Here is an 8,058-nt window from a genome sequence, read left to right as displayed (position 1 = left end):
TTTCTTTTATCATTTCTTGTCCTAGATTCTGTAGAGTGGTGATGATGTCGGTGTATTTATTTTATACTATGCTGGCTTACTGAAACTACTAATCATCTCAAGTAGTTTCTCTGATGGTGCTCTTAATTTCATACTTGGTCTTGAACAGGAGTTATATGGCCATACTCCTTCTGGTCCATAAATTTTTGAACTTTAAAAAATTGGATTCTAGAAATTATGACTTTAGTCCTTCATCAATTATCATAATCCCTTCTCAGTCATGTCACTAAAGTGGTTCATTGCTAATTTGTAGAGTATAATGCATTCACCTACCTATTCTTTTCAATCCCATGACACTGAACCCCTCAATTTTCTTCATATCTTCCCACTTTAAGCATTTCACTGACTGACCTACATTTGGAATGCTATAGCTTGAGATTTCTTTGAAGTTTCAGCTAAAATCCACCTTCTACCAAAAGCCTTTACTGATCTCTTTTAATATTAATGTCTTCCCATGGTTGATTAGCTACAGTTTTATCCTGCATCTATCTTCTTTGTACATAGTTATTTGTGTGTTGTGTTCCCTATTAGATTGTAAAGTCCTTGAGGGCAGGGATTGTTTTTAGAAAATAAATAATAAATACTTCTTGTTGACACTACCTCACATTATAAAGTTCAGTAATACTTGGGTTCTCCCAAATCAATTTTCTCTAGGATCCTTTCACATTATAATAACTCTTTTTGGCCAAAATTTGCACAGCTTCTAGTGTAAGATCTCTGAGCAACATCGTAGCAGCAATGCTTTCTTTTTAACTCTTTTCATCTGGCAATGTCCTTTTCCCCAGATAACTATCATATTGGGGATTAGAATTTCCCAAAATTCTCCTTTGGCATACCACACAAATGAATATGATGTAGAAGGAAGGCTAAGTAAAGGAGGCAAAATGATCACATTCCTCTTATTTGGCATATATCCCTGACTAGATTGTTTATGTAAACAGCAGACCTCCTTGACTTTAGTGTTACATTTTGTTCCCATTGTGTAAATCTAAAAAACCTCACTACCTCTCTATGATTCTCCTCCAAAGTATAAAGAAGTTATAGTTGTTGAAAATCTTTTTAAAATGTTCACTCTTTGGCTTTCCAAAATCTACTTCCAAGTACATCTTCTCAGAAACTTTTTTGACTGTTCCCCTATGAATACAACAATTACAAAATATTGATAGCATCTGACATGGTTTCTCAAAATGCTATACTTATCCAAATATGATAAGGAACAATCCCACCTCCCCAAATTTTTTTATCCACTTATAAATGGTATGTGTTTATGTCCAACTGGATGAAGACCAAGAATTAGAGTAATCTTGAAGATGAGCCAGAGCTTTCTGGGAGTAAAATGACTTGGAAAGAAGTATAGGGAACATAAGAGATCTTCACTAGATACAATAATAAATCATCACCCTGCCCATACAGTAGGAAGGGAGAAAGGTAAACAGAAAACTTGTGAGAGTGTGAATGCACTATAAAGATATGTACTTCCAAGTAATTATATAAACCATAATAGTAAAAGCACTGATATCTCTTTAATAGCACTATTACAATAATATGGTTAGTGTTTACCCAACTGCATTACTAACAAACTAACACTACCACAAAGCAAATATGTAGGTGCCACCCAAGAAGATGCCAGGAAAGAAGAGAGAGGTATTTCTAGGGATGAGGATATTTCCAGACATTGAAATATGAAGAGTGGATTCCTTTGAAAAGGAGACACTTGAGACAAAACTCAACCCCTCAAATATGCATGTAGTAGGTACTATTTGTTATTAGATCAAAGCCCAGAATATAGATTTCTACTCTGCAAAAAGAACAAAAACTAAGGATGAAATCATCCTAATTGTTTTCCCACTGAAAATATTTTCAATGAAAATAGCTTTGTTTTCCAGTGACTCAGGAGTGCTACTATCCAATTATTATAATTAATCTTTATCCATTAGAGGTTAAGTTATTTGAAATGACTGTTCTTTTCTTTGTATGTTCCTCCATTAGCAAAATATCTGGCACTTAAGGGGTGTTTAATAAATGCCTGCTAACTGGTTATCATGCAAAGTCTATGTGGCATTTTCAATTCATTTCATTACATAATAAATGCAGACCAATAATCTAATTCTCTGCATTTTATCACAAAGAAACACAGGTTTAGCACCAAGAGACAGGGAAGAGCTAGCAATAGTTATTTTTAGTATTATCTAGTACCAATAGAATATACACTAATGGAGGAAACATAAAAGTAAAAGCATTCTCTCCCCTCTTCCCAAAGGGTAGTTTCCTATTTGAATTTAAAGAAACAAGTAAGACAAGAAATAAGTTCATCAAGGATGGGCATTAAAACTTAGAGTTCTTAGGGGGCATCTGGGTAGCTCAGTGGATTGAGAATCAGCCCTAGAGACGGGATGTCCTAGGTTCAAATTTGGCCTCAGACACTTCCCAGCTGTGTGACCCTGGGCAAGTCACTTGACCCCCATTGCCTAGCCCTTACCACTCTTCTGCCTTAGAGCCAATACACAGTATTGACTCCAAGACGGAAGGTAAGGGTTTAAAAAAAAAACTTAGAGTTCTTTAATCTTTAAATCTCGACTTCTTTGATGAAGTTCACTTATTTTAGTTTGACTAAAGATCGACAAGCTTTAAACATGGTGTTTAGTTGAGGACAAAAATCTTTTATAGTCTTCCTGCCTCAGTTAGTCTGGTTACTAGGCTTTGGGAAATAACACAATACCAAAATGTTTTATTGAAATGTGGAAAGTGCAGAAATTCCTCCAGTAATATTGTTTATTCAATACTAAATAACTAATAAGGTTTTTTGAAAAAGCTGTATCAGTCAGATATGTATCATAAGATTAAGCCAAATAATAGTTAGGAATATATTGGAGAGAGTGGCAAACAAGAGCATTTAAAAAAAAATTCACCAGCAGCATCAACTACAGAAATGACATTATGAAGTTAATCCCAAATATTTTTGGTGCCATCAAAAAAAAGAAGAATTCTTAACCACACAGGGAGATAAAAGACAAAATGGGTTCCGGTTAAGATGGCGGCTTAGAGAAAGCTGAAGTTCAGATCTCCGGAAAACCCTTCCCGACCGATCTCAAACTAGAAGCTCCTAAGGCGCCGAAATTCAAAACGATCAACAGCACAGACCCTGGGAACCCTCCTCCTGGACCTGGACCCGGTTCAAAATGTACGGCTCCCCTTAAAAGCCAGAACCCGAGATCCCTCGGACCTCAGGGGTAGGAGCGCAGAGTCCAAGGCTCCCGGAAGCGGCAGCCGCGCCAGGCTCAGAGAGCAGGGTCTGAGGAACAACAACCCTCAGGGTCTTCTACCCAAGTCCCAGTCCGGGTGAAAGTTACTGCCTGGGGCTTCCGCTGCAGAGAGCCGGTTGGTCCGGGTGAAAGTTACTGCCTGGGGCCTCCGCTGCAGAGAGCTGGTCAAAACAACAGCAACCCTCAGGGCGGGCAAGACAGCCTCACAGGCTGGATCCTGCTATCCAAGTCTCAGTGAAAGTCTGTGCTCTCGGAGCTTGGGGAAGCGGCAGCCCATCCCCCCGCAGGCCGACGAAACAGCCTCACGGCCAGGGATTCTGAAGGCAACTTCCGGAAATCGAGCCAGGGGGAGAGTGTGGCCTCGTGGTCCGACCCTTCCATTCCAGTTCCAGTGAGGCATATTCAGTTTAACCCAGGGAAAGCTCATAGAACCATCTGCCCAGGACTGCCTCTGAACACCAGACAGAGGCAAGAAAAACTAATCCTCCACGTTCAGAAATGGCAAACTCCACAGAACCACAGAAGCCCCAAAATACCAAGAAAAATAAGAAGAAAGGGGCGACTCTGGACACATTCTATGGAGCCAAAATACAAAATACAGAGCAGATAGAAGAAGATATACAAGAAAATTCTCCAAAATCTTCCAAAGGAAATAGAAACTCTCCACAAACCCATGAAGAATTTGAATCAGAAAGGACCAAAAAGATGGAAGCCCTCTGGGAGGAAAAGTGGGAAATGATGCAAAAGAAATTCACGCATCTACAAAACCAGTTTGACCAAACTGTAAAAGAAAACCAGGCTTTAAAGCAAGAACTAATAAAGCAAAGCCAAAACACCAAGAAATTAGAAGAGAACATAAAATATCTCACCGACAAGGTGATAGATCTGGAAAACAGGGGGAGAAGAGAAAATTTAAGAATAATTGGACTCCCAGAAAAGCCAGAAATAAACACCAAACTGGACATGGTGATACAAGATATAATCAAAGAAAATTGCCCAGAGATTCTAGAACAAGGGGGCAATACATCCACTGACAGAGCTCACAGAACACCTTCTACACTAAACCCCCAAAAGACAACTCCCAGGAATGTAATTGCCAAATTCCAAAGCTATCAAACAAAAGAAAAAATCCTACAGGAAGCCAGAAAAAGACAATTTAGATATAAAGGAATGCCAATCAGGGTCACACAAGACCTTGCAAGTTCTACTCTGAATGATCGTAAGGCATGGAACATGATCTTCAGAAAGGCAAGAGAGCTGGGTCTCCAACCAAGAATCAACTACCCATCAAAACTGACTATATACTTCCAAGGGAAAGTATGGGCATTCAACAAAATAGAAGACTTCCAACTTTTTGCAAAGAAAAGACCAGAGCTCTGTGGAAAGTTTGATACCGAAAATCAAAGAGCAAGGAATACCTGAAAAGGTAAATATTAAGGAAAGGGGAAAAATGTTATCTTCTTTTACTCAAACTCTCTTCTATAAGGACTACATTTATATCAATCTATGTATACTAATATATGGGGAAAATGTAATGTATAAATAGGGGGTAAAGAAAGACCAAATAGAATAATGGTTCTCACACAAAGATTCACAGGGGAAGGGGAGGGGAAGAAAACTCCTATAAGAAGGAGAGGAAGAGAGGGGGGGGGTTTACTTAAACCTCAATCTCAGGGAAATCAACTCTGAGAGGGAAAAACATCCAGATCCATTGGGATCTTGAATTCTATCTTACCCAACAAGGGTAAGGAGAAGGGAAAACCAAGGGGGGGAGGGGGAGAGGGAGAACAAAAAGGGAGGGGAAGAGAGGGGGGAGGGGGAGGGAACAAAAAGGGAGGGACTAAAAAGGGAAACATCAAGGGAGGGGACAAGGGGGACTGATTCAAAGTAAATCACTGGACTAAAAGGTAGAGCCGAAGAAGAAAAGGTTAGAATTAGGGAAGGCAATCAAAATGCCAGGGAGTCCACAAATGACAATCATAACTTTGAACGTGAATGGGATGAACTCACCCATAAAACGTAGACGAATAGCAGAATGGATTAGAATCCAAAACCCTACCATATGTTGTCTTCAAGAAACACACATGAGGCGGGTTGACACCCACAAGGTCAGAATTAAAGGATGGAGTAAGACCTTCTGGGCCTCAACTGATAGAAAGAAGGCAGGAGTGGTAATCATGATATCTGATAAAGCCAATGCAAAAATAGACCTGATCAAAAGGGATAGGGAAGGTAATTATATTTTGTTAAAAGGGACTCTAGACAATGAGGAAATATCATTAATCAACATGTATGCACCAAATAATATAGCACCCAAATTTCTAATGGAGAAACTAGGAGAATTGAAGGAAGAAATAGACAATAAAACCATACTAGTGGGAGACTTAAACCAACCATTATCAAATTTAGATAAATCAAATCAAAAAATAAATAAGAAAGAGGTAAAAGAAGTGAATGAAATCTTAGAAAAATTAGAATTAATAGACATGTGGAGAAAAATAAATAGGGATAAAAAGGAATACACCTTCTTCTCAGCACCACATGGCACATTCACAAAAATTGACCATACATTAGGTCACAGAAACATAGCACACAAATGCAAAAAAGCAGAAATAATGAATGCAGCCTTCTCAGATCACAAGGCAATAAAAATAATGATTAGTAATGGTACATGGAAAACCAAATCTAAAACCAATTGGAAATTAAACAATATGATACTCCAAAACCGTTTAGCTAAAGAAGAAATCATAGAAACAATTAATAATTTCATCAAGGAAAATGACAATGGCGAAACATCCTTTCAAACCTTTTGGGATGCAGCCAAAGCGGTAATCAGAGGCAAATTCATATCCCTGAAAGCTCATATTAACAAACAAGGGAGAGCAGAGATCAATCAATTGGAAATGCAATTGAAAAAACTCGAAAGCGATCAAATTAAAAACCCCCAGCAGAAAACCAAATTAGAAATCCTAAAAATTAAGGGAGAAATTAATAAAATCGAAAGTGATAGAACTATTGATTTAATAAATAAGACAAGAAGCTGGTACTTTGAAAAAACAAACAAAATAGACAAAGTACTGGTCAATCTAATTAAAAAAAGGAAGGAAGAAAAGCAAATTCACAGCATTAAAGATGAAAAGGGGGACAGCACCTCCAATGAGGAGGAAATTAAGGCAATCATTAGAAATTACTTTGCCCAATTATATGGCAATAAATACACCAATTTAGGAGAAATGGATGAATATATACAAAAATACAAACTGCCTAGACTAACAGAAGAGGAAATAGAATTCTTAAATAATCCCATATCAGAAATTGAAATCCATCAAGCCATCAAAGAACTTCCTAAGAAAAAATCCCCAGGGCCTGATGGATTCACCTGTGAATTCTATCAAACATTCAGAGAACAGTTAACCCCAATACTATACAAACTATTTGACATAATAAGCAAAGAGGGAGTTCTACCAAACTCCTTTTACGACACAAACATGGTACTGATTCCAAAACCAGGCAGGTCAAAAACAGAGAAAGAAAACTATAGACCAATCTCCCTAATGAATATAGATGCAAAAATTTTAAATAGGATACTAGCAAAAAGACTCCAGCAAGTGATCAGAAGGATAATTCACCATGATCAAGTAGGATTCATACCAGGGATGCAGGGCTGGTTCAACATTAGGAAAACCATCCACATAATCGACCACATCAACAAGCAAACTAGCAAGAACCACATGATTATCTCAATAGATGCAGAAAAAGCCTTTGATAAAATACAACACCCATTCCTATTAAAAACACTAGAAAGCATAGGAATAGAAGGGTCATTCCTAAAAATAATAAACAGTATATATCTAAAACCAACAGCTAATATCATCTGCAATGGGGATAAACTAGATGCATTCCCAATAAGATCAGGAGTGAAACAAGGATGCCCATTATCACCTCTACTATTTGACATTGTACTAGAAACACTAGCAGTAGCAATTAGAGAAGATAAAGAAATTGAAGGCATCAGAATAGGCAAGGAGGAGACCAAGTTATCACTCTTTGCGGATGACATGATGGTCTACTTAAAGAATCCTAGAGATTCAACCAAAAAGCTAATTGAAATAATCAACAACTTTAGCAAAGTTGCAGGATACAAAATAAACCCACATAAATCATCAGCTTTTCTATATATCTCCAACACAGCTCAGCAGCAAGAACTAGAAAGAGAAATCCCATTCAAAATCACCTTAGACAAAATAAAATACCTAGGAATCTATCTCCCAAGACAAACACAGGAACTATATGAACACAACTACAAAACACTCGCCACACAACTAAAACTAGACTTGAACAATTGGAAAAACATTAACTGCTCATGGATAGGACGAGCCAATATAATAAAAATGACCATCCTACCCAAACTTATTTATCTATTTAGTGCCATACCCATTGAACTACCAAAATACTTCTTCACTGATTTAGAAAAAACCATAACAAAGTTCATTTGGAAGAACAAAAGATCAAGGATATCCAGGGAAATAATGAAAAAAAAAACACATATGATGGGGGCCTTGCAGTCCCAGACCTCAAACTATATTACAAAGCAGCAGTCATCAAAACAATTTGGTACTGGCTAAGAAACAGAAAGGAAGATCAGTGGAATAGACTGGGGGAAAACGACCTCAGCAAGACAGTATACGATAAACCCAAAGATCCCAGCTTTTGGGACAAAAATCCACTATTCGATAAAAACTGCTGGGAAAATTGG

This window comes from Monodelphis domestica, chromosome 5 (genome assembly GCF_027887165.1).
Source record: "Monodelphis domestica isolate mMonDom1 chromosome 5, mMonDom1.pri, whole genome shotgun sequence".
In the NCBI taxonomy this organism is placed as follows: Eukaryota; Metazoa; Chordata; class Mammalia; order Didelphimorphia; family Didelphidae; genus Monodelphis; species Monodelphis domestica.
The sequence above is the reverse complement of the archived record's forward strand: the minus strand, read 5'-3'. Positions refer to the sequence as shown.